Here is a 27,182-nt window from a genome sequence, read left to right on the forward strand (position 1 = left end):
CCCCCTTTTTTCTCAGCCCCCGCTTGACGAATCCCCCCGAGACTTTCAGGGTAGGAGCGGAGCGGAGCGCCCCACCTATTTTGAAAATTTCGCGAGGATTCGTCAACCGGCGCCAAAGTTATTCCAAATAGAATGTTGCGGATTACCTATGGAAACACGGTCCTAACTATAACTATCTACTGGCGGTCTTCTTATGGCTCCTATGACGTCATACGGTGTCGCGAGCGGAGCCGTGCTATTATGACATAGTTGTCGACGTGGGAGAGCTAGGAAAGAATTTCCGCGGAATGCTGGCGCAGGGGATATTCATCTAAGTGTTCAGGCTAGTCCTTTGGGAGCAACTGTTTATGTTGTCACTTTAGAAACCGAAACCAGTGATCCGAGGGCAGAGGCCCTGCAGATGGCGCACGAGGTGGGGAACCCAGTCGTGTGCACTGACGGGGCAGCAAAGTGACAAGCACCACTACCCACAGAAAAGGTAACGAGGGCATTGACACAGGATCTTCTCTTTGTATCCGGCAGGAACAACAAGGTTAAAATGCCCTAGTTCCAAAATGTAGAATTAGTGATACAACGGTCTTCAAGAGGACCTGCGATGGATGCCGCTTCTGCCTTCCGTACACTGGAGGCGGCACATGGGTCACGTGGTACTGTCATACTGCGGTGAGACGCACACTCGTTGACCTCTCATGGCACTGCTCCACACTTCGGGGACAACGCTTTCCATTAGCTGTGTTTTCTGATGACGTGTCGCGCCGGCCCCGTCCAACAGCAGAACCCATTTAGATCCAAACAGATTCTTCCACTCTCTCACCGTAAGTGAAACCAGGCCACGTGGACACTTTCACAATACATCAGCCGGGAATGCACTTTTCGGTAAAAACACATTCCTTCCTCCTAATTTATCAAATAAACAACTCACTGAAGAACAGGGGCCAGCTTCGATCGTTACAACAACTTTTTTACTTTGCGATACCATTACAACGCATGCATTACCACGCATGCGTTGTACATCGCAAAGTCATTACTATGCATTTTTTTAGGGCATGGTCATTTACCACGCTTGCCTTTACAACAAATTTTGTTGTAAAGGTATGTATCGTAAATGACCATGAGTTCTAAAAATATGTAGACGAGCCACGTCGTGGTAAGGAAACAGGCTGTTCCATTTCCTCACAACAACGTGTACCGCCCCTCAGAGACGACATGAAGCAGGAACCATGAGTGGAGAGGAACCACGAGGAGTTAGAGGTAAGGGGTATTGTGCATGGGGTGGTGGTTACTTATCTAGAGTTTAGGGTAGTGCAGTGGTGTTTGGGTAGTATAGGGGGTCGTGCTGAGGGTAGTGTTTTAGGGTTCAGGGTAGTGCAGTGCTGTTTGTGTAGTGTAGGGGGTCATGCTGATGGTAGTGTTTTAGGGTTTAGGGTAGTGCAGTGAGTTTTGTGTAGTGTAGGGGGTCGTACTGGGGGTATGGGTAGTGTAGGGGGTCATGCTGGGGGTGGTGTTTCAGGGTTTAGGGCAGTACAGTGGTGTTCGGGGAGTGTAGGGGGTCGTGCTGGGGCTGGTGTTTCAGGGTTCAGTGCAGTGGTGTTCGGGCAGTGTAGGGGGTCGTGCTGGGGCTGGTGTTTCAGGGTTTAGGGCAGTGCAGTGGTGTTTGGGCAGTGTAGGGGGTCGTGCTGGGGTGGTGTTTCAGGGTTTAGGGCAGTGCAGTGGTGTTCGGGTAGTGTAGGGGGTCGTGCTGGGGGTGGTGATTCAGGGTTTAGGGCAGTGAAGTGGTGTTTGGGCAGTGTAGGGGGTCTTGCTGGGGCTGGTGTTTCAGGGTTTAGGGCAGTGCAGTGGTGTTTGGGCAGTGTAGGGGGTCTTGCTGGGGGTGGTGATTTAGGGTTTAGGGTTTAGGGCAGTGCAGTGGTGTTCGAGCAGTGTAGGGGGTCGTGCTGGGGCTGGTGTTTTAGGGTTTAGGGCAGTGCAGTGGTGTTCGGGCAGTGTAGGGGGTCATGCTGGGTTTTTTTTCAGGGTTTAGGACAGTGCAGGGGGATCGGGCCGTGTAGGGGGTCGTGCAGGGGTGGTGTTTCAGGGTTTAGGGCAGTTCAGTAGTGTTGGGGCAATGAAGGGGGTCGTGCTGGGGTGGTGTTACAGGGTTTAGGGCAGTGCAGTGGTGTTCAGGCAGTGTTGGGGGTCTTGCTGGGGGTGATGTTTCAGAGTTTAGGGCAGTGGTGTTCGGGCAGTGTAGGGGGTCTTGCTGGGGGTGGCGTTTCAGGGTTTAGGGCAGTGCAGTGGTGTTCGGGCAGTGCAGGGGGTCATGCGGGGGCTGGTGTTTCAGGGTTTAGGGCAGTGCAGTGGTGTTCGGGCAGTGTAGGGGGTCGTGCGAGGGCTGGTGTTTCAGGGTTTAGGGCAGTGCAGTGGTGTTCGAGCAGTGCAGGGGGTCATGCGGGGGCTGGTGTTTCAGGGTTTAGGGCAGTGCAGTGGTGTTCGGGCAGTGTAGGGGGTCGTGCGGGGGCTGGTGTTTCAGGGTTTAGGGCAGTGCAGTGGTGTTCGAGCAGTGTAGGGGGTCGTGCGGGGGCTGGTGCTTCAGGGTTTAGGGTACTGCATCTCTGGGACAGCAGCCTACTTGTTAGGTAACCGCTCCCACCCCTGCCTGCCTACTTTCGCTATTAGGGTGAGAAGGATATACTTAACATTTGCACAGTCCTTTTGCTTTCTAAATCATGACGCACATGAATGTTAATAACTAGAAGTATGTGACAATGCGCAAGGTTGCCTTCCTGCCCTTGCCATGCATCCCTAATTCCTTATGGGAATTTCGCCAGTGCAGCTCCCTCTGTGGTGAAACCCCCTAGGCATACCAGCTTAGAGAATCTGTCTGATTTAATACAGTGTGCACTATCTGCAAAATGGTGCCTAACATTAAGGATTGACCAAGTCCTACTTTTACCTCCATCCTAGAATATTCCCAAATAGGGTGGGGCGCGGGGGGTTCACACTGCTCACCCTGAGCACCCCCAGCGGTGGAAAATGACCTGCTCTGTAAAGAAATTTGAACACTGGACGTGCCAAATGTTCTTTTACATGGTAGCCTTTTGTGCTTGACACCTTGTTTCCCCATTTCTTGGGACGGCAGTACACTAGGTTGGCTGACAGTGTCCCCACCCAGCGGGGCTAATATAGCTAACCGGGCGGGGCATTTGAGCTTAACTGCAGGAACATGTCACCTACCCTTGGTTCTGGGGTGCACTTACTACGCCCTGTTGACCAGACGCTTGAGTTTGAACACACATCCTATTTAATGGTATGCCTGCCTAATTCCCAGGGCTGACTAATTTAATGCTTTACAAATGAAATTGCCCAACCAAATGAGGCCTTCCATTGAAACTCTACTGGGTTGTCTCAACTTTCTTTCAAAAGCTAGAATGCCCCCAAGTGTACATGGTACCCGTTTTTATACGGTGCCAGCAGATCTTCCTCATCAATGGCCCTTGTACCCAATTGCAAAATGCAGTCTCAACAACCTTTCGCAGCACCTCTATTTGCGTAGTAATGGCCCAAAGTGAGTGTAAATTGATATGTTCCCACCATTGGGCTGGTAACCGGTGGCAAAGAAAGACAGAACCTGGGCAGAAGATCCCAGTTTCCTAGAGTAAAACAATAATTATCCGGCACCCTTATCAAATGTGCCAATCTGACCTGGATCATACTGGTTTGCACAGTCTCGGTTAGCCCAGGTGAATGTTCCCTCTCAGCCCTGTATGGGGCCTAATTCACTCTTAAAGCAATGCCTATTCTCTTGAATTTCGAGCGACGCAAAGTTAAACTGGCGGCTACCATTTTTACTCACGCCTGCATATATTAGGCTCAGAACACGGAACACTTGTTCTACAATCCCTTGGATTCTAGCCTAGCAATCCTATGTCCAGCTGTACCAATCGATATTGCTCTACTTGTTCATAATGACCCAAAAGACACATCATCCCCACGGAGACATGCTGGGGATGCTAACCTGCCCCAAACTCTGCGGAAACAACAGTATGTGCAAGCTTGCGACAACGTCTACAACGATGCCACCAACAAACCATCCCCAGCACCCAGGGGGCATGCAGCCATTCCTTAGCCTGTACACTGCGAGTTTATGAGTAATAATGATGTCGAAAGACCCATCTCTGAGTGCAATGCTTGCAACCCACGATCCACTGCCTCACTCTAGTTAGTAAAGCCACTGCAGGGTGGCATGACTAAGCTAAGTCACGCACAAAACACCTGCCAATGGGATCAGACCAAGCATTGGCCGCTCGCTAAGCCATCAGAACTTGTCGATAATAGGCACTTTATCTCCCTTATCATATATAAGAGGGCCTCATAATACATCCAGAGCTTTTTAACGGACATAGTTGGGCTTTGCTGGACGAACACAGGGGGGACTTTGATGTCCTTAGTTACTCTTCTGTTATTGAAAAAGTCAACACCACCCCATGACCACCTAACACTCGCATTGAAGCTACACACCTCTTATCCCTACTTTTCCTCCACCAACTGCACTAACACATCTCCATGCTCACAACATGAAGAGTGTATGGAGCTAAACTGCTTATCGACGCAACTGCGGCTAATTAATCAGTCTGCTATAATTGAAATTAGAGGTGTGTCTATCTATGGAACTCCACTGGATCGACCATCACTGCATACACTTCATCTTCAGGAAGCCCACCACGCACCACCGCACCCAACAGATGCCTCGCCGCTGCTGGAGCAAAGTCACCGAAAACCCGCTAACCACCACCCTCGCCCAGAGCCCACCGGCCGACCCCACCAACCCAGACACCGCCGCCCGCAACTTCAGACAGTGGATCAACGACTGCGCCAACACCCTCCAACAGCCACACCAGCAAGAAAGCCACCTGGTTCACCGAACACCTCTAGGCCTCCAAACAAACATGTCGAAAACTGCAGAAGAACTGGATCCACGAACGAACACCGGACAGCTACATAGCCCACAAGAACGCCACCCGCAGACACCATCACCTCATCAGATCCGCCAAAAGGGCCTCACTCAAAGACCGCCTAGATAACGCACAACAGAAAAGAGCTCTTCAACATCGTGAAAGAACTCTCCAACCCCAACTCCAACACCAACGACATACCACCTTCGCAAGACCTGTGCCACTCGCTGGCCACCTTGTTCCACCGCAAGATTGCCGACATCCACAACATCTTCAACGCCACGACCGCCCCGACAACCACTGAGACCTCCACCCCCACCAACCGCTTGCTTTCCTGGACCAACATAAACGACTAGGACACCAGCAAGATTATAAGCACCATCCACTCACCATTAGACCCATGCCCACACCACATCTTCAACAAAGCCAGCACAGCCATCGCACCCCATCTCCGGAAAGTAACCAACATCTCCTTCGAGACAGCAACCTTCCCGGAAAGCTGGAAGCATGCTGAGATCAACACCCTACTCAAGAAACCCAAGGCGGACCCCAAGGACCTCAAGAACTTCCGGCCCTGCTCCCGTTCCCGGCGAAGGTCATCGAGAATACAGTCAACAAACAACTGACTCGCTACCTCGAGGAGAACAGCATCCTGGACCCATCCCAGTCCGGGTTCCGCAGCAGTCACAGCACTGAAACAACCCTCATCGCTGCCACCGATGACATCAGGACCCTGCCAGACAACGGAGAAACCGTGGCCCTCATCCTCCTGGACCTGTCAGCCGCCTTCGACACGGTCTGCAACCGCACACTGCGAACATGCCTACACGACGCCGGGATCCAAGAGAAGGCCCTGGACTGGACCACATCCTTCCTCTCTGGCAGAACACAGAGCGTCCGCCTCCCCGCCTTATGCTCCAATGCCACCGAGATAATCTGCGGCGTACCCCAGGGCTTATCCCTCAGCCCAACGCTGTTCAACAACTACATGGCACCTCTCCCCCATGTCGCCCGACAGCACGACCTCAACATCATCTCCTACGGCGATGACACCCAGCTGATCCTCTCCCTCACCAAAGACCCTCACACCGCCAAAACCAACCTCCATGAAGGAATGAAGGCAACCGCCGAATGGATGAGGAACAGCCGACTGAAGCTGAACTCGGACAAGACGGAGGTCCTCATCCTCGGTTCCACCCCTTCGGCCTGGGACGACTCCTGGTGGCCGACCACACTGGGAACAGCTCCACCGACCACGCACGCAACCTAGGGTTCATCCTCGACTCCACCCTCTCCATGACTAAGCAGGCCAACACCGTCTCCTCCTTCTGCTTGAACACCCTCCGCATGCTCCGCAGGATCTACAAGCGGATCCCCACCAAAACGAGAAGAGCGGTCACACAGGCCCTCGTCAGCAGCAGGTTGGACTACGGAAACGCCCTCTACGAAGGAACTTCGGCCAAACTCCTGAGACGGATGCAACCTATCCAGAACGCCTATGCACGTCTGATCCTCGACATCCCCTGCCGCAGCCACATCCCACCCCACCTGAGACCTGCACTGGGTCCCAGTCAACAAGAGGATAACCTTCAAGCTCCTCACCCACGCACACAAAGCACTCCACAACACCGGACTAGCATACCTCAACAGACGACCCAGCTTCTACACCCCCACCCGCCAGCTCCACTCCACCAGCCTCGCCGCAGTCCCCCGCATCAAAAGAACGACTGCCGGCGGCAAATCTTTCTCCCACCTTGCCGCCAAGACCTGGAACACCCTCCCCACCCACCTTTGGCAGACCCAAGACATACTGACCTTCAGAAGACTCCTCAAGTCCTGGCTCTTCGAGCAGTAGCAGCACCCCCCCCCCCCCCCACCCCCAGCACCTTGAGACCCTCACAGGTAAGTAGTGCGCTTTACAAGTGATATGACTGATTGATATGGTTGCCAAACATCTTATAATGGAAGGTGAAGAACGGTTTGGCATAGCGTGCCGCATGGTTCCGCATCTTTTGTCCTTGTGTCCATCTATTTAATCAATCCGCCACATGGGACGTATCGCCAGCCCGAGCCAATGCCTTATCCATGGTTAATAGCTGCATAATTTGACTAAGCAACGATTCTTGCTTCCTTGAAGAATGTTGAAAATTCTTATGTTCTGCAATGAAGGGGCTGCAAGAGCTATGATGAGTTTCTTGTAAGTTACAACCTTCTTCAACACTCCACAAAATTACAACTTTATCGCCGTGTTGCATGAATAGGGACAACCTGTCAAAGTATCCAAACGCAACTAGGAATTCGAACCTTACCCTGAAAAGTAACCATCACTGGCCCCGAAACGAGGCAAACAATGCTAGGGCAACTCAGCAGCCTCCCTCAAACTTTCATGCTGGTTATTTGCTCAAAAGACTAGGCTGCTAATAGCTCGTTCTCCCGTGTAACCTCTGCTTGCCATCCTTGCAAGAGGTAGGCCTTAAGGACTACTTAGCATGCACCATTTTTCACCAGTGCCTTTAAAAGACATTTGTCGTGCTGCAGTCGCCTAATGATTCTGGCCCTGCACTAGAAGCTCTCACTACGGCGTTGGATTAAAACAATTCACCAGGAACGTTGCTTAGCATAGTGTGCTGCATGGTTCTGCCTACTCAGTCATCGCATCCAGTTATGTAATCAACACGCATCATTCCACCTACAGCAAGCAGGACTATGGACTCAAAAAGTCACATCAGGAGTCACAGCCCCTACGCCGGGAACGGACGGGCTCACCCCAAACCTACTGATGCTTAAACTGCTTGCTTAACGTTCACTTTTTAATCAAATAAATGCAAGTGCCATTGGTTGTCTCTTCACAGTTCTATCTAGCATATACTCAAACTGAAGGTATCGAGGCGCCTTACATGAGCACCCGTCACGTTATACCATAACTTACGCCACATTACAGGCACAGATAGAACTACGTGGCAGTAGGCCCTGCTAATTATTACACAATCTACAAGGCCGCAATGACAATCATCAAGGGAGATTCACCACAGGGGAACTAGCAAACTGCAATGCACTCCCTGCTCCATAAACATACATAGAAGGGCAGTCTAGACGCCAGAGTGTGAATTACTCTTGTGCAACTTACTGCTTTTAAATTAATCCCCTGCTCGCAAACACCCCCCCATCCATACAGACACTCAGCGACGCATACAGATACTCAGACAACAAATCAATAACCCATATAGATACTCATGTAGCTATTCAGCAACCCATGCAGTTGCTTACACACCAACTGAGAGACTAATACAGACTTTCACAAAGTGTAGTCACTAACCCATGCAGTCAGTAGGACACGTTCAATCACTAACTTATACAGTCAGTCACGCACCTACTAAATAATACCTTCAGGCACTTGTAAATGCATTCATTCTTCAATACACCTTGGCATAGATATATATGAAAAATATTTAAACTTTACAGAAACACATTCACTGCATGATGTCATCAGTGATGTCATTTGAGATGTCATCAGTGATGTCACTGACCATGTCATGAGTGATGTAATATGTGACCTCATCAGCAGTGCATTGCGGGCGCATGAGTTATAGTTAGCTCAACTAACTATAACAGGCAAATTTCTCTGGTTTTATGAGTCAAATGTCCAACTAACTATAACGTCCCTGAAACCTATGTTTTTTTAGTGACTTTCAAAGGTTTTGTTAAATGCTAATTCCTAACTATAATGTCTGTAAAACCTATGGTTTTTTCAGTGAAAAAAAAAAAAAATTATATATCAAGGTGTATTTAAGTATGAGTGGGTGTATAAGTGTCTGAATGGATGATTGATTAAACGTCTTACTGAATGCATGGGTTAGTGACTAAACTGTGTGAATGTCTATATCAGTCTGTCAGTTGGTGTGTAAGTGGCTGTAGAGTTGGCGAGTGGCTAAATGAGTGTCTATATGGGTTATTGATTGGTCGTCTAAGTATCGGTATGGGTGCCTGAGTGACTGTGTGGGTGGGTAGGAGGTGTGTGACTCTGTACATAGATGTGTGAGTGGGTGATTCACTGGGTGTTTGGGTTCAAGAGTGCATCTGTGAAATGCTGTATGAGTGGGTGAGTGTGTGTATAGGTATGTTGGTGAGTGAATGGATGTCTCAGTGGTACATGAGTGAGTAACTACATATGTGAAAGGCAGTATATGTGAGTTATGGAGTATATAAAGGACTATATGTGAAAGTGAGTGATTGTGAGAGTGGCTGTATGGATGAGTGTGTGCTTGTATCAGTGATTGTATAAGAGAGTAAGTATGTGTTAGTATCTGTATTAATACGTGGGGTAGTGTGTGCATAACTGTATAGGTGAGTAAATGGGAGTGTGATTGATTCTTTGCATGACTGACTAGGTTTGTGTGTAACTCTATGGATGAGTGGCGGTGTGTGAGTGTATGTATAGGTGTATGAGTGCATATGATAGTGCTGTATTGATGAGTGACTGCATGTATGAGTGACTGTATGGGTGAATGAGTAGAAGTGTGTGTAGACCTAGGAATCAGTGAGTGGATATTAAGTAACTGGTATTGGTGTGTCTATGGTTTCAAAAATGGTTGTCTGGCCGGTTTTGGTTCCCAGTCCGGCCCTGCTAGCGTTCCCCTCCCTGGCCGCAGTGAACGCAGGGCCAAACTCGAGGTTCGCGCTCTGAACCGCGTGCCTCGCGGACAGCAGCTCACACGCCAGCAATTGATGACCGAGGCCTACGCTGCCCCTGCGCAACCCAACATTCTTCAATACATTACAGCGCTCACCCTGAACATACCCCTGCGCAACAAAGTCGGGCCAAAGCCCACCGAACAACCCAAAGCCCCTCCCCCAGGCCGTCACTGCCAGAACCTGACTTGCATGGAGCCCGCTGCAAACTGAAGGAGCCCTGGGCAATGCCGGCCCCAGTCGAGTAAACATGGGGTGGAGCTGGCCTAGGCCCGCATGCGTGATGGCGACCATGGCGCCACAACGCCCCACTGGCTCAGAATGCTCCAAATACCCAAAAACGAGAGGCACAAGCACACTGCACTGTTCCGCCCCGTCTCCGGTAGAAATCTAAGAAAGGCACTCAGACCCACGCCGGTGTGCCAGCTCTCCGGCAGCTGCTGTTGGGCTGCCAGATTGATGATGCACTAGCCACGCCTTGGCCGGTCATTCAGGAGTCGGTGATGAGAAAAATGTTCCACCCGCTCCCTCGCTTAGCCTTGGCTCATATGCCTGGCCCACATCCTCTCCTTAAATTAATTTATGTCAATTTCCATTTCATTTAGGTCAAGGCACATACTGGGGGTCTCGTAGGAGCCACCGATCACATAACTAGTCCCACAACCACTACAGACTAAATTAGTCACCGAATGTTACATCTGCGTAAATTCGCGTTGCAGGACCTCCAAAACAGCAATTATTGCAGGCAACTGCTACGCGCAGGGTAATTGATATCCTTGTTGAAATAAAGGCTGGTCCAAAAGCACGGGCAATGTAGCACATTATTTTCAGTATCATATTGTTTTCAGCTATTAGAGCCTCAAAGCCTGCACCTCCTAAGCGCTTTACATAACGACTTTTATGGGGCACTGTTGGACTTGGCCCTTCTGACAGGTTCACCCCTGGACTTTTTGGCTTTTTATTGGTGACTTGGTGTGGTAATTGTTTGGTCTCTGCGCACTTTCCCTGTGTCCCAGGGTAAAGTGCGTGCGTGCTCTGAGTGCATGTGGTGAGATAGGCCTGCCCTCCCATAGGAATGCATGGGGAATGTATGTGTCCCTAGTAGTTCCTGATGCGTGGGGTGTGCAGGCCCGAGTTTGGTATGTGCGGACTCGTGGGAGTGAATGCTGCGCGATGATGTGTGCGGCGTGCATGTACCTAGTGTGGAAGTGCCACTTCTAGAAGTGGGCACTTCTGTGTGCAGTGTGTCTGTCGCGTGATTGGCTGGTCATGTCATGTGACGGGCTAGGGATTCCCCAGAGTCAGGATGAGTCACCCAGTGGTGAATGGGGAGATCAGCAGCTAGATGGGTGGGAGGAGTACACCTGGGTCCTGAATAGGACAGGGTTTTCCACACACAATGCTGGCCCCGCCCCCTGTGGTGCGACTGACGACCCTAGCCCTGCCAGTGAATAGAGTGAGGGGCTGAGCACATCAAGGGTGCTCCCCAACCAGCTGCGACTGGTTTTCCCCCTCACCCTGAACCCAGAACAAAGGGTTTGACTGTATAAAAATGGGGCTGTGTCCCCACAGAAATGGTTCTCTGCCAGGATCCTACCTGAGGGGGGCTGCTGCTGCTGCTGGACCAGAGGACCGCCACTTGGACTACCTCCCTGCCTGGAGGCCCAGTGAGCTGGCTCTGGGTCCAGCCTTGCCCCCCACCCCTGCTTTGCTGTGTGCAGGGGAGACTTTTGCTGGATTTTGTGGTTCTTTTGTCCTTTAAGCGCTGGGAGCGCCTTATTTTTGCCCATAAGCGCCTGGAAGCGCTTTTATCTCCCTTCAGCGCTCAGGAGCGCTTTGTTGCTGCAAGCCGGTGCCCACCCGGCATTTGCCCCGTTCTGGGCCGATCCTGAGGTCCCCTGGCAGGTGCCCACCCTGCCCGGGACATTGCCGCCCTATCGAGTGCCCACCTCGATTTATAGCATTTTAAAAAGCGCCGGTGCCCACCCGGCATTTGTCCGCGAATCGCCCTCCGGCGCCCGACCAGGAAGTCAGGCGGGCCGGGGGCGGGTCTCCGGGACAACCGGAAACGGAAATAGGAGGGCGGGAGCCTACCCCGCCTCCCACGAACACTCGCGGCTAATTTGAGCCCCGGAGCAGGCAGGAGCCTACCCTGCGCCCCGGGGCACTCCGGAGGAGAAGCGCCGTGTCCCCCACCCAGGCGGGAGCCCACCCCGCACTGGGACGTGTGGCCTTCGTGTTCGGAGCCCGTAGGCTCCGCCTTCCAGTCAAGTCCGCGAGGAACAAGCCCCGCAGACCGAGTCCTGCCTTCGCCACCTCTCCCCTAGCCGGTAAGTGAAAAAGGGAGTCCGGGTGGGGAGAGGCAGAAGCAGAGCGGCCCGCTCCACAGCGGACCGCTCCAACGGGGGGCATTGTTTGATTTAGAGCCTGTTAGGCTCCAACGTCTGGGGACATTTGTCTCTCGAGTCCCTGAGAGGGACTCCAACGGCGGGGCACATTTGCATAGAGTCCCGAGGGACTCCGACCACGAGGCCCGCAATATTTTCTTTGAGCGCTGGTGCGCTCCAACGGCCCACATTGTTTTTGAAGAGCCCAGGGAGGCTCTAAACCTAACGGGGGGCATTTTGTTCATCAGCAGAGCGGCCCCGGAAGGCAGCGGGCCGCTCCTACGTTATCTAGGGGCATTCTTGATTTCGAGCCCACGAGGCTCTAACAGGGCACATTTGTTTATTGAGCCCACGAGGCTCCAACGAAGGCGCACAGTATTATTTAGAGCCTGCGAGGCTCTAGGGGGCATTTCATTTGTTTCAGAGCCCTGGGAGGCTCCAGTGTTGGCCCCATCCTTGTCCTACAGCTGCCCAGCACTTAGTGGGCAGCTGCAACGTTTAGGTTGTGGCCTCTGTGTGTTGGCTGGCGCAGCTTGCGCAGCCTTGCCCTAACATTTGGACACCGGGCGTCCTTGCCCCTTCACGGCCAGTTGGCCTAGGGACTGCCACAGATAGTGGCTAATGTGAGTTTTTGCGCCATTGTTCCTTTCCTGCACCTCTGAATGTGTTTATGCGTCATGTGCTTTGCTTTACACCTCTGAATGTTATGCATCATGTGTTTATGTGCTTAGACCCCTACAGGTATTGTGATACTTAGGTGGTTGTTTCCTCCCTAGTACAGGTGGTGCTAGTGAGGTCCTGATTCCCTGCGCAATATTTTCCTAAAGTGGTTAGGGTTGCGTAGGTGGTACTTACCTGATACCAGTAGTGACTGGTTGTGTGCTAGGTGTAATTTTGTGCAACAGTAATTTTATTTCCAATGTTCTAAGAGTGCTAATTCCGGACAGTGGTCCATGTGGCCCTGTCCCCTGTATATATAATCCCTTGTAAATTCTGCCCGTGCCTGTTGGCACATTGTAGAGTGTGTGTTTTTATCTAATGTGTTGTGTATAATACAAAGGCTATTTTTATAGAATACCTTTTGTGGAGTTTCCTTTGTGGTGGGCCTTGGGTGTTGTTGCTGGGTGCGCGCGCAAACGCTTTACACATCGCCTCCGAGATAAGCCTGACTGCTCGTGCCAAGCTACCAAGGGGGTGAGCAGGGGTTATCTTTGGCGTGTAACTTCCTTGCCCTGACTAGAGTGGTGGTTTCTGCCTGACTTTGGCGCAAGCCTTGGCCAGCCAGAAATCCCATTTCTAACATTGGTGGCAGCGGTGGGATTTGGACTTGCGTTTGCGCTGTACCGCAGCGGCAACTGGCCGCACTACAAAACTCTGCATTTAGATAAATCACATGGTATAGGGATTATTGTTTTAAAATTGTTTTTAATTGTCATTTCTTTGGAAATGTGTTTTTGTGCACTGTGAGTTAGGTGTCCCTAGCTCGGGAGGGTAGATCATCCCCCTTAGTGCATTGTGTTTCTGGATTCACCAGAGGGTGGGATCCAGTGGTGGCAGCGTAATAGTGTCCTGTACATTTGTCCCCCGCCCTGCGCCCAGAGTTGGTACCTGTGTCACGTGGTGGTCAGGTTGAGGAATCAGGGGTGGTAGAAACTGCCTTACCAGTCCGAGGGGAGGGTTGTGTGTGTGGATGAATGGTGTGTGGCACTAGGCAAGTGAGTGTGAGTTCTCTGGGTTAGAGAGCTTGCTGAATCTTTCTGTGAATTGTGCTCCTGTGTGAAACTCAGACCCCTAGGTTCCCTGTATAATTGTTACCATAACGTCCGCCAGAATGGAGCCTGCTTGTGATCCCTATGAGCTAGCTTGGCGCCAGAGGCAGGAGTTAGAAAGGTACTGTACAGAGGAAGAGTCAGAAGAGGAGGTAGAGGATGACAATACCTGGACGCCAGTAGAGAGTGAGGACCCCATAGGTAGGACGTCCCTTGCTGGGTCCAGCGTAGGAGGCAGCGCCTCATCCCTTTCCCTGTCCCCAGAGGAGTGGGAAGATAGGAGGAAAGAAAGGGAGCACCAGCTGGCGTTAGAGAAGCTCAGGTTAGAGCATGCTCAGGCTATGGCGCAGCTGGAGGCCAGGAAGCAACAGCGAGAGACTGAGTGGGTCTTGGCGCGGGAGAGGGTAGAGGAGGCTGAGAGGGCCTCCACCAGAGGCAAAGTAGCTCTGGAGGGTAGACTATCCCCTGCGCGCAGTTTTAATTTTCTGGGCTCCCCAGGGAGGGTTGAATCCAGTGGTAGTAGCGATGTAGATTCCAGTGTAGGAAATCCCAGTCCCAGTTCCCCCAGTCTGGTACCTGTTCCCCAGGAGGAGGAGTTAAGGTTGAAATTCAGGGGCAGTAGGAAACTGTCTCACCAGACTTGGGAGGAGTTTGTGGATGGATGTGAGGATGCAATGTTTGATTGGATTTCCACAGCAAGTGATTTTGATATACTGTGTAATCTGGTTCTCAAAGAACACCTGCTCAGTTGTTGTGTGCCGGGGCTGCGCCAACACCTGTTGGGGTGTGGATTGTCTGAGCCATTTGACCTGGCGGAGGAAGCAGAGCGCTGGGAAAGGGCTAGAGGTTCTCTAGAGTCATTAGGGAGTGACTCCAAAAGTAGTGGGTCAGGTATCTTCCAGCCCAACGTGGTGGAAGAGGCTCAGTGTAGCCCAGCTAGGTCCCAGGATAGCGAGGAGGGTGTAGGGGCTCACTGCCTGGCTCAGTGGAGCAGGAGTGAGAGGGTGACCGAGGGTCCCCGGACGTACGAAACCCTGCCTCAGGACTTGGATGGTTCCATGAGGGAACACCAAGTTGGGGACCTAGGCTGTCCTGTTAGCCCATTTGAGGAAGATCTCCTGGTGAGTAGAGGACCTGGAGCACCTGTAACCAGGGCTCCTGTGGTTCTAGAGTCTGGCAGTACCGCTCCGGTAGGGAGGGTACAGGAGTCCAGTGTGAGGAGTGATTGGGGGATGAGTTCCCCAGTGGAAGAGCCTGTGGGTCAGGGACTACCCAGTTGGGCTAGGATCCCGGGTAGTGACCAGGGTGGCACCACTTCTGTTCTGGGGGATCTCCGCGCACTGTCAGGTGGACAGGGGACGGGAGATCAGCGCCAGACAGACAGTCGCTCGACATATGTGTCCTTTGATAGCCTCAGGGGGATGGAGTGGAAATCCCCAGAAGTCCTGGAGTGCCAGGCAATTATTCCACCAAAGGTTCTAGGCCGGAGGTTGGGAGGCCAGGTTCAGGATCAGCCTGACCTGAAGGGTGGGACGTCTGTAACCAGCGTCCCGACCAGTTCTTCTTCCAGAGGTACCGCCCCAGTTGGTAGGGAGCAGGGCTCTGGAAGGGGGTGCAGAGGGTGGGAGAGCCCACCTCTGCCCCCGGTACAACCTGAGGGGTTAAACCCTGGGTTGGAATGGCGTTCTAGGTGTACCCCTCGCCAGAGGAGGAGGAACCCTAGGAGAAGAGGTAGGGGGAGGAGAGCCTTCCCTGAGACTCCTGGTCCGCCTGAGGGTGTAGACCCTAGGCTGGAGAACCAGTGGCAGTCTAGTCCTGTCTTTCAGAGAGGAAGAGTGGAGAATGGCCGCTATGTGCCAGGGGTTACTACCCCCCACTCTGTGGTTAGGCAAAGACCAGTGGCACCTGGGTGGCCTAGGGCCTGGTCTTGGCCGCGGACAGCTTGGGAGTACCAGTGGGGTAGCCCAGTTGGTCCAGACAGTGGTGTTAAAAAGAATTCCATGGGTTCACCGTGGCGTAGAACCGGAGGGTGTCCATGCAGTTGCGGGCCCGCGTCCGTGTTCTATCGCCCCAAGCAGGGAAGTCCATCACGGTGGTGATTGGTCTGCCCTGCGTTTTGGCTGGAAGGGGGTTGTGTTGGACTTGGCCCTTCTGACAGGTTCACCCCTGGACTTTTTGGCTTTTTATTGGTGACTTGGTGTGGTAATTGTTTGGTCTCTGCGCACTTTCCCTGTGTCCCAGGGTAAAGTGCGTGCGTGCTCTGAGTGCATGTGGTGAGATAGGCCTGCCCTCCCATAGGAATGCATGGGGAATGTATGTGTCCCTAGTAGTTCCTGATGCGTGGGGTGTGCAGGCCCGAGTTTGGTATGTGCGGACTCGTGGGAGTGAATGCTGCGCGATGATGTGTGCGGCGTGCATGTACCTAGTGTGGAAGTGCCACTTCTAGAAGTGGGCACTTCTGTGTGCAGTGTGTCTGTCGCGTGATTGGCTGGTCATGTCATGTGACGGGCTAGGGATTCCCCAGAGTCAGGATGAGTCACCCAGTGGTGAATGGGGAGATCAGCAGCTAGATGGGTGGGAGGAGTACACCTGGGTCCTGAATAGGACAGGGTTTTCCACACACAATGCTGGCCCCGCCCCCTGTGGTGCGACTGACGACCCTAGCCCTGCCAGTGAATAGAGTGAGGGGCTGAGCACATCAAGGGTGCTCCCCAACCAGCTGCGACTGGTTTTCCCCCTCACCCTGAACCCAGAACAAAGGGTTTGACTGTATAAAAATGGGGCTGTGTCCCCACAGAAATGGTTCTCTGCCAGGATCCTACCTGAGGGGGGCTGCTGCTGCTGCTGGACCAGAGGACCGCCACTTGGACTACCTCCCTGCCTGGAGGCCCAGTGAGCTGGCTCTGGGTCCAGCCTTGCCCCCACCCCTGCTTTGCTGTGTGCAGGGGAGACTTTTGCTGGATTTTGTGGTTCTTTTGTCCTTTAAGCGCTGGGAGCGCCTTATTTTGCCCATAAGCGCCTGGAAGCGCTTTTATCTCCCTTCAGCGCTCAGGAGCGCTTTGTTGCTGCAAGCCGGTGCCCACCCGGCATTTGCCCCGTTCTGGGCCGATCCTGAGGTCCCCTGGCAGGTGCCCACTCTGCCCGAGACATTGCCGCCCTATCGAGTGCCCACCTCGATTTATAGCATTTTAAAAAGCGCCGGTGCCCACCCGGCATTTGTCCGCGAATCGCCCTCCGGCGCCCGACCAGGAAGTCAGGCGGGCCGGGGGCGGGTCTCCGGGACAACCGGAAACGGAAATAGGAGGGCGGGAGCCTACCCCGCCTCCCACGAACACTCGCGGCTAATTTGAGCCCCGGAGCAGGCAGGAGCCTACCCTGCGCCCCGGGGCACTCCGGAGGAGAAGCGCCGTGTCCCCCACCCAGGCGGGAGCCCACCCCGCACTGGGACGTGTGGCCTTCGTGTTCGGAGCCCGTAGGCTCCGCCTTCCAGTCAAGTCCGCGAGGAACAAGCCCCGCAGACCGAGTCCTGCCTTCGCCACCTCTCCCCTAGCCGGTAAGTGAAAAAGGGAGTCCGGGTGGGGAGAGGCAGAAGCAGAGCGGCCCGCTCCACAGCGGACGGCTCCAACGGGGGGCATTGTTTGATTTAGAGCCTGTTAGGCTCCAACGTCTGGGGACATTTGTCTCTCGAGTCCCTGAGAGGGACTCCAACGGCGGGGCACATTTGCATAGAGTCCCGAGGGACTCCGACCACGAGGCCCGCAATATTTTCTTTGAGCGCTGGTGCGCTCCAACGGCCCACATTGTTTTTGAAGAGCCCAGGGAGGCTCTAAACCTAACGGGGGGCATTTTGTTCATCAGCAGAGCGGCCCCGGAAGGCAGCGGGCCGCTCCTACGTTATCTAGGGGCATTCTTGATTTCGAGCCCACGAGGCTCTAACAGGGCACATTTGTTTATTGAGCCCACGAGGCTCCAACGAAGGCGCACAGTATTATTTAGAGCCTGCGAGGCTCTAGGGGGCATTTCATTTGTTTCAGAGCCCTGGGAGGCTCCAGTGTTGGCCCCATCCTTGTCCTACAGCTGCCCAGCACTTAGTGGGCAGCTGCAACGTTTAGGTTGTGGCCTCTGTGTGTTGGCTGGCGCAGCTTGCGCAGCCTTGCCCTAACATTTGGACACCGGGCGTCCTTGCCCCTTCACGGCCAGTTGGCCTAGGGACTGCCACAGATAGTGGCTAATGTGAGTTTTTGCGCCATTGTTCCTTTCCTGCACCTCTGAATGTGTTTATGCGTCATGTGCTTTGCTTTACACCTCTGAATGTTATGCATCATGTGTTTATGTGCTTAGACCCCTACAGGTATTGTGATACTTAGGTGGTTGTTTCCTCCCTAGTACAGGTGGTGCTAGTGAGGTCCTGATTCCCTGCGCAATATTTTCCTAAAGTGGTTAGGGTTGCGTAGGTGGTACTTACCTGATACCAGTAGTGACTGGTTGTGTGCTAGGTGTAATTTTGTGCAACAGTAATTTTATTTCCAATGTTCTAAGAGTGCTAATTCCGGACAGTGGTCCATGTGGCCCTGTCCCCTGTATATATAATCCCTTGTAAATTCTGCCCGTGCCTGTTGGCACATTGTAGAGTGTGTGTTTTTATCTAATGTGTTGTGTATAATACAAAGGCTATTTTTATAGAATACCTTGTGTGGAGTTTCCTTTGTGGTGGGCCTTGGGTGTTGTTGATGGGTGCGCGCACAAACGCTTTACACATCGCCTCCGAGATAAGCCTGACTGCTCGTGCCAAGCTACCAAGGGGGTGAGCAGGGGTTATCTTTGGCGTGTAACTTCCTTGCCCTGACTAGAGTGGTGGTTTCTGCCTGACTTTGGCGCAAGCCTTGGCCAGCCAGAAATCCCATTTCTAACAGGCACCATTTAAGCGAACTCTAACCTCATGCTGCTTGTATCCAATGCAATTAAGTCTCTTACTTTACCATCCTTGGAATGATGTACTGCTGAGTACCCTTGCATCAGTCACTGCAGATGAGGCGGCAAACGCATCAAAGCCCCTGCCGAAACCCGGGGTTCGAACCAGGTGACCCACTCCTAGGCTGGAGGCATTACTCCAGGGGAGTGGGCAACTGTGAGCACTGCTACAGCCGGACTCCAGCGCCCCCTCTCACCTGTGCCGCACCTTGCCCACAGGGCCTTCCACCAATCCCGGACGCTCAGACCCACCACTCACCTCGCCACCCGCCGATGCCGCCCCAGAGTAGCTACCTGCGACAGCCTAGTGGGCCCGTCCCATCCCTGGGCCGACATATCCATGTGATCTAGAGCCCCAGGGATGAAGACCTTCTCGACGAGAAGGGTGCCCGGTGCGGTGTAGGTGGGGAGTGTTAGTCACTATGAATGGATGCCTTCAGTCCACAGGGTCCTAAGGTCATTAATGAGCTGGCTTAATGATTCACATCCCATGGCCAGCAGTTGGCAGTGTCCGGAGGTAACGGAGCAGCCACATGGGTACAGAGTACACGCTCTCCAGCCAGTGGAGGATGGAAGGGGATGGGGCTGACTCCCCTGTTGCCCGCCACCGGAAACAGACCCGAACGGCGTGCCCTATCTGACCCGGCCCCCCATGCTCCTTTCAGACCAAGTGCGCGGCTGGCCACAAGCCTGACTGGGCAGCCCTTGTGCCCTAGCACAGCTCAGCCAGCCTGGGACCCCACATGCGGGTCAGAGCCTGGACCAGGCATGTGATGCGCTAGGTAACATGGCACAACTTATGTAGATACTGGGAATTGAACCCGGCCCCCATGGCCACGTATATGCAAAGCGCTATACCACATACATGATGAGTGCTTACCACTGAGCTACCTCCCCACCAATGAAACACGGGGGGGGCGTCAAGGGGCACAGACGGACGCCATGATACCTCCCTGAAAACGCACTGCCTTGCCGTCAAACACATGCTGGTGAAGAGGGGGGGTGCAGGGCTGGCCCGCGGCACCCCCTCCTATGCGACCCAGGGTGGCCCAATCGTTGGCATGGCCCTGGAGGGCTGCCGGCGAAGGAAATTGTTTGGGGGGGCTTGACCCCCCCCCTAGCAGGAAACCCTGGAGCGTGAGAGGGCGAAGGCCACCTGGGTCGACCTCGGTGTGCAATCTCCGCATCGGTGGACCCCACCAAGGCACCACCAAACTGTGCACGCAGTCACCATGCTCGTCAGGGAAGCCGAGTAAAGCCCCTTTAACTTGCTTGAGGCTATTCGGTCTGGCATAAGCCGGCGCGCTGCAGCGCCCCTGCAGCCCACAGTGCCACTTATACGGGGGAAAACGGAAGTGGCAGCCAAGTGCCACTGTCTTCTGAGCGCCGGGTATGCCACCGCGGAACGCGGCGGAGTTAGTGATCCCCCCCCCGCCCAGGTGCCGACTACAACAGCCCCCAGTGGGACCAAGGCCCGGGACGTGCAACTGGGGCGGGGTCCCACACTGCTCATGGCAGCATGGTGAGCTCCAGAGAGGGGGTGTTAGACATTAGAGGTGTCGGGCTCACCTCAACTCGCTGTCCTCACAACCTCCGAAACTCGGAGAAGTAACCCGCTGCAGCTGGTCCACATGGCCCCTTAAACGGCGTGGCTGGTGCAACAGAGGACGCCAGGAGGGGCGGGGGAGGCATTTATACCCTACCCCCCACCTCGGCACACTGGATGTGACGCCCTTATGGCGCCCTGGCGAGCGGACTCCTACAGGAGCCCAACCACTAGAGAGGGGTGAGCTGGTGCCCAAATGGCACTTAAGGGCCGCCCTTTTGGAATGGCCCCTGCGGGGGCCAAGGACAGCCTCATTCTCTGTGGCGGGTGTGCACTTCAGGATTGGCATAAGGTTACATCTCCTCTCTAGTTCTTGTAGTGTAGCGTTCTAGTCTTCGCGTGTACGCGATGACGTAGAACGCGGCGGCCATCTTAGATCTCGGCAGAGAGCGCGGAGCTGCGGTGCGGATCGGACGTCTCCCGGCGCTCTCCTTTGCTAATTGTAATAAGTGCAATAAATATAGTATAATCACTCTACCTCTTGTGCTGGAGTCTATACCACCTAGAGGGGCAAATATAATCATTACAACTGGCGACGAGACTGGGACCTGGAGCACAGATCGCTACCAGGCTGAGACCAGAACCCACGCGGGCGGCGAACCAGTACCAGAAGAAGCACAGACCACCAAGCAGGCACAATCAGTAAGGAGAGCGCGACAGAGGGGAAGGCAGCAAGAAATAGGCACAAGGCATAGTGCATACTGCAGAAAGAGAAAGCGAACAGTGCACTAACAAGTGTGGAAGAACAGTGATCCACGCGCCCACATCCCAAAGCAAGGGACAACAGGTAGAACAACCATGCAGAAAGGACAAGGCCACAAAGGATACTGGAGGCCAAAACAGCGACAGGGTAGCGCTTAGGCCTGTTCCCCAGTTCGAAGACAGCAGACAAACCACCGTAGGCCCTGGCGGAGCAAGCAGGACATAGGCAGGCAGGCGGAGCAGAGGGGCAACAGAGTCCCCCACGCACGCTAAGGCAAAGCGCGCCAGGTAGCCCAAGGGGTGAAGAACGGTCACCTGGAAGAAGAGCAGACATGTGTGCCCAACCGTCCTCGCTTCCGACGCCCATCCCATTCCTGCCGAAACCAGGAGACCTGTCGATGAAGTGGGAAGACTGGAGAGAATACTTTATGAACTACCTGGAAGCCCTAGAAGATGAAAATGGAGAAGCATTTCCAAGTAAGAGGAAGAAGAGGATATTGCTTCACAACCTAGGCCCAGAAGGCATCAGAGTATTCCAGAACATAGTCCCGACGCCAAGACAAGCGGCGGATGATGATGTGTTCCAACACGCCATCGATGATCTGAATAAGCATTATAGACCGGCAGTGTGCACGTCCATAGACCGATACAACTTCCAACAAAGGAAACAGGCAGCGGGAGAATCGGTATAAGAGTATGTGGCCGCGCTGAGGAAGTTAGCGGCCACGTGTAAATTTGGAGTGCTACACGACGAATTCATAAAGGATCAGATAGTAATACACACGACGAACGCGACGATCCAAGACAAGCTGTGGGTAAATGGAGAGGCGACCTTGAAGGAAGGGATAGCCATGGTAAAGAAGGCGGAGCTGTCAAAAAGGTGCGCAGAAGCGGCGAAAAGGGAGACAACAATCAGACCCATGGTGAACAAGGTCACCGAAGTGGAACCACTGGAAAAGAACAAAGGATCGATAGGAGACACGAGGAGCCAGGAAAAATGGACGCCCAAGGCGGCACCAGTGAAGAAGTCGAACAACGATGGCAAAAACACGTGCTACAGGTGTGGCAGTCAGTTTCATCCAGCCTACGACAAACGGTGTCCTGCGTTCCGAGCTAAATGCATGTTTTTTGGTATAATAGGACATTACGAAAAAGTGTGTCGCAAGAAACAGAGAAGGACAGCAGTCAAGTACGTAGCGCAGGAAACTGAAGAGGACGGGGATGAAGAAGAGGAAGACGACGGAGTGCTGTGCGTTGAAGAACACATACTGGGGATAGACTGCAATCGCCCTAAGAAACCCCAGTGTGATTTGGTAATAGGAGGAATACCGATAAAGATGGTGGCGGACTCAGGATCTCCGTACACCATTATACAAAAAACGGTATGGGAAGAACACTTCAAAGGCCACTTAGGGAAGTGCCTGGAACCTCCAGACATCCGTCCTGTCACCTTTACGGGAGATCCTATCCCCATGGTAGGGTACAGAAGATTGAAGTTCGAATTCAAAGAACGGACCGCGATCTGCAAACTGTATGTAGCAGAGAAAGGCCCTTCGGTGCTAGGGTGGATCGACCAAGGAGACCTAGGAATACAATTGAACCCGGGAGGCATCACGCAAGTCTTGACGACAGGTGAAGAACAACGACCAGTTACAGGAGAACTGAAAGATGAATTCCCCAATGTGTTCGGGGGCAAGGTTGGGAAGTTAACTAAGTTCACTCACAAGATAGAACTCCGAGCAGAAGCAAAACCGGTGTGTCACAAAGTAAGGAACATCCCGATGGCAATACATAATAGTAGAGAAATTTCCACTACCGAGGATAGACGAAATGCTGGCAATGACCAAAGGAGTGAAATGGTTCTTGACCATTGACCTCACATCAGCATACCACCAGATAGCTTTAAAACACACAAGCAGAAAACTTACATCATTCATAACCCCATTCGGATGCTACCAATTCCGCAGGATGCCGTTTGGGCTAGCTTCAGCAGCGGCGGTATTCCAGAAACTCATGCACAGACTCTTCAAAGATGTGGAAGGAGTACCGTACTTCCAAGATGACATCTTGGTAATGGGGAAGAGTAAAGCAGATCATGATGCCAAACTGTCAATGGTCTTACGTGTCTTGGAACGAAATGGACTTACAGCAGAGTGGGACAAATGCCGGTTTGGGATGACGACAGTTACATACCTGGGGCATGAGATCAGCGACCAGGGTATCGCACCCAAACAATCCAATATCAAGGCTATATGGGATGCGTCATCCCCCAGGACCAAGGAAGAAGTCAGATCATTCCTAGGCATGGCTGAATTCTACAGCAAATTTGTCCCCCACTTTGCTACCAAGACGCACCACTTACGTCAACTCCTACGGGATAAAACAACCTTCAAATGGACTGCTGAGACTCAGGGTGAGTTCCAGAAGATCAAGACAGACATCAGCACAGCTGTCCCCTTGAGTGGTTATGACCAACGAGCCAAGTCAGTGTTGACCACAGATGTGAGCGAAAGGGGCCTGGGTGCAGTCTTGATGCAAGAAACCAAGGAAGGAGAACTGAACACCCTCAGCTTTGCATCCAGAGCCTTATCCACCACAGAACAAAAGTACAGCGTGATAGAAAAGGAAATGTTGGCAGCTGAATGGGCTATGGAAAAGTTCCGACAATTCTAATGGGGCACAAGATTCAGGATCAGGACCGACCACAAACCCCTGGTCAAAGTGCTCACATCTTCAGGACATGCCCATGCAACGCCCGCATAGCGAAAATGACTTTGAAATTGCTGGATTACAGGTACGATGTAGAACACATTCCAGGGACCCGAAACAAAGTGGCCGACTATCTCAGTCGTGTCGCAGCCATGGAGGAAGCTCCGAGGGATGCGGAGGAAGACAATCTCAGAGTGGCATTCACGGAGGAACATGAAAGGGTGATAAGCGAACAGGAGTGGAATGAAGCGTACAAGGCGGACACGGACATCGAGAAGGTCAAAAGGTACACCCTGGAGGGTTGGCCTGAGAAGAGACACCTAGGAACCCTGCTCAGAAAATTCTTCGAAGTAAGGGAGGAGTTATCAGTGGGAGACCGCAGGATCTTCCTGCGAAGAGGCGAAAAGGTAGTTCTGCCCCATGAGTGGGTACCCCGTCTACTAGCCATAATACATGAAGGACACCTAGGCATCGTGAAAACTAAACTTAGGGCGAAGCAGATGTATTGGTGGCCAGCGATGGACAACCAGGTAGAGAGGCATGTGCGGGAATGTGAGCAATGCCAAAGAGGGGACAAGTCGCAGAGCATGATGCGTCCTTCCTTAGGTAGAATTTACAACCCTTGCAACCCGTGGGAAGATTTGTCGATTGATATTTTAGGGCCGATATTGGATAACCAAGGGGTCCAGAAATATGTGGCAGTAATGGTGGACAGGTACTCAAAGTGGCCTGAAGTGGACATACAGGAAGACATGGACACCGACAAAATATTAAAATTTCTAACGACTGTGTTCCTCCGAGAAGGGATTCCTCGCTCTCTTCTAAGCGAAAATGGGCCTCAATTCACATCCGATAAATGGGAATGCGTACATGGGGAGGAATGGGATAAAAATCAAACATACCTCCAAATACCATCCAGCGGGTAACGGACTGGCCGAGAGGTTTAACAGGGTCAACATGGGCTCCATCCAATCCGCGATTGGATCAGGGAAGGATTGGGAGAAAGAACTCATGTGTATGTTGTGGGCGTATAGAATCGCTCCGACAAGCACAGGATACAGCCCCTTCCAAATTCTCAGGGGCCGAGACCCGTTCACGAGGGACAATGTGGTCTGGAAGGAGCGAACGATAACAAGCAAGTGGTCTCCCACGGTTGTTCAACATTATCTGGAAAAGGCTCAGAGAATATATACCGAACATTACAACAGGAGGAGAAATGTCAAGGAAGCTGAGCTGGAGAAAGGTGAATGGGTGCGGGTCAAACTAGCCCAGTTGAGGAGGAAGGGCGACAGCAAGTTCAGTGCGCCCATGCAAGTGGAAGAAGTCTACAATCGTGCAGCTTTATTAAGCGATGGAAAAGTCTGGTCCCAAGACAGGATGTCCAAATGCAACAAGATCTTAGGATGGAGTGTGAAAGAGAAGGGACAAACGGGAACCCCCCCAAATACCAGGAGTAGAGAACAATCTGGAGAAGGTTGGTTCGGGGGCAATCCGAGAAAGAGGAGAAGGAGAAGAAGAAATAGAGGAAGCGAGCGATCCAAGAATGGAGGAACAGGCTGGAATCACTCTCAGCTCGCCGGGAAGTGAAGTTCCCTGGAGTGGGGAAAGAAGGGGAACCAGGAACACCCAAGAGAGAGAGGTGCACCCGCCTGTGACTCCGGTGAGGCGGACCCGCATGGGGAGAGCGGTCATAAGGCCTTTGAAGTACAAGGACTTCGAGATTGGAGAAGGGAATACCATGAACTGCAAGTAACCCTGAGACATTGGTTTAATTGAAAAGTGTTGTGACTGTAAAGAACGGAGATATGTAGTGTAGCGTTCTAGTCTTCGCGTGTACGCGATGACGTAGAACGCGGCGGCCATCTTAGAACTCGGCAGAGAGCGCGGAGCCGCGGTGCGGATAGGACGTCTCCCGGCGCTCTCCTTTGCTAATTGTAATAAGTGCAATAAATATAGTATAATCACTCTACCTCTTGTGCTGGAGTCTTTACCACCTAGAGGGGCAAATATAATCATTACAGTTCTTTGCACTCCGATTCAGTAGTGGCTTTATGCCTCTCCCAGCCTCACCGGTTATAATGGCTGCCCCAAACTGTGCTTGTTGACTGCACTGTCGTGGCCTGGCTGTCCTGAGTTGTGGAGCTGAAGATAGCCATCCCCCGGGTCTGTACACACGCAATGTTCCTCCCTTCCCTTGCTCCTCTCTCTTTCTGCTGTCTGTGTCCCCAAGGTCACTTCCTGTCCCCAGACCTACTCTGTACCGTACGGTGTCCTCGGGGTCCTAGCCCCACTTTGAACTCCACAGAAGGCTGTTTCAGTGATTAGCTCTCCCTATAGCACTGTACGTTTCCAGACTAAAATCCGTGCGGGCCCGCTAGCTGCCTACTCTCACCTAGGACATTCAATGGTGTGGGTTCTGCGTTACAGCCTAGTGCTCCCCGCACAGACTGCTTTCAGGGCTATCGTCGTCTCAACATGAAGAGTGTAGCATAGGCTTCCACGGGCCTCAGTCATGAGATCGGGTACATGCCTACTGCAACATGGGCATTTTGTACTGTCTGGTGCGCACCGCTATGGTTTTAGGACTTGGTCTAGGCATGAGGCCTCCACTACGGCGTCAGACTGTCCTGTCAGCAGCTCCTTTCACTTCCTCCATCATAGCTCCCACCACCTGGGTGCCTCAGTCTCTTCGCATCTGTATCGCTCTACTGTGACCGAGCTAACAGTTGTGGCATCCCATGAAGCTTCAAAAGGGAGTGTCCGTCGTGGGAGCATTTTAGATATGCCTTCATACTATATACCTCAAACATTGAACAGATTTGCTATATAGTTGTTCAGGAGTGTTAAAATAGCACTACATACCAAAATAAGCCACACAGTAACCATAACCAAACACGTTAGACGGGAGTTTTAACATACATTTTACACTGTCCAAATATGCAAACAGACTGGTATTACAGTGAAACATTTGCTAGCAACCATTATCATACACACATATCCCCTTACAGGGCAATGCGGTGTCTGCGTACATACAAACATGTGTAAATAAATGGCGCCGTATTTCTGTAGCTCAGGGCCACTGAAATGATGAAGCAAGTTTTACTAAATGATGCGGAAAGAAAACGCAAACTATGTGGCATAAAGCAGCACTGATTGGGCTTACCTGGTTGCTCCAGACGTGCCCCGACTTACCCTTGCTAGGTGAGTCCCTCAGACTTTGCTGGTCTGCACCGCAGTCCTTTCTCTGAATTCCAGTGACTTGCCGTTGACAAGGCTTGTTGGGTCCAATCTGGTTGCCGACACTGCAGCACTCGACAGACTTCGTGGGACAGCTCGAATCCGGCTCATGGACTTTGTTGACGCCTCCTGGACCTCTTGGCTGAAGAGTCAAGACACCCATCAACTCACCTGAAGCACC

Source organism: Triturus cristatus, chromosome 1_1, assembly GCF_964204655.1.
Source record: "Triturus cristatus chromosome 1_1, aTriCri1.1, whole genome shotgun sequence".
Lineage (NCBI taxonomy): Eukaryota > Metazoa > Chordata > Amphibia > Caudata > Salamandridae > Triturus > Triturus cristatus.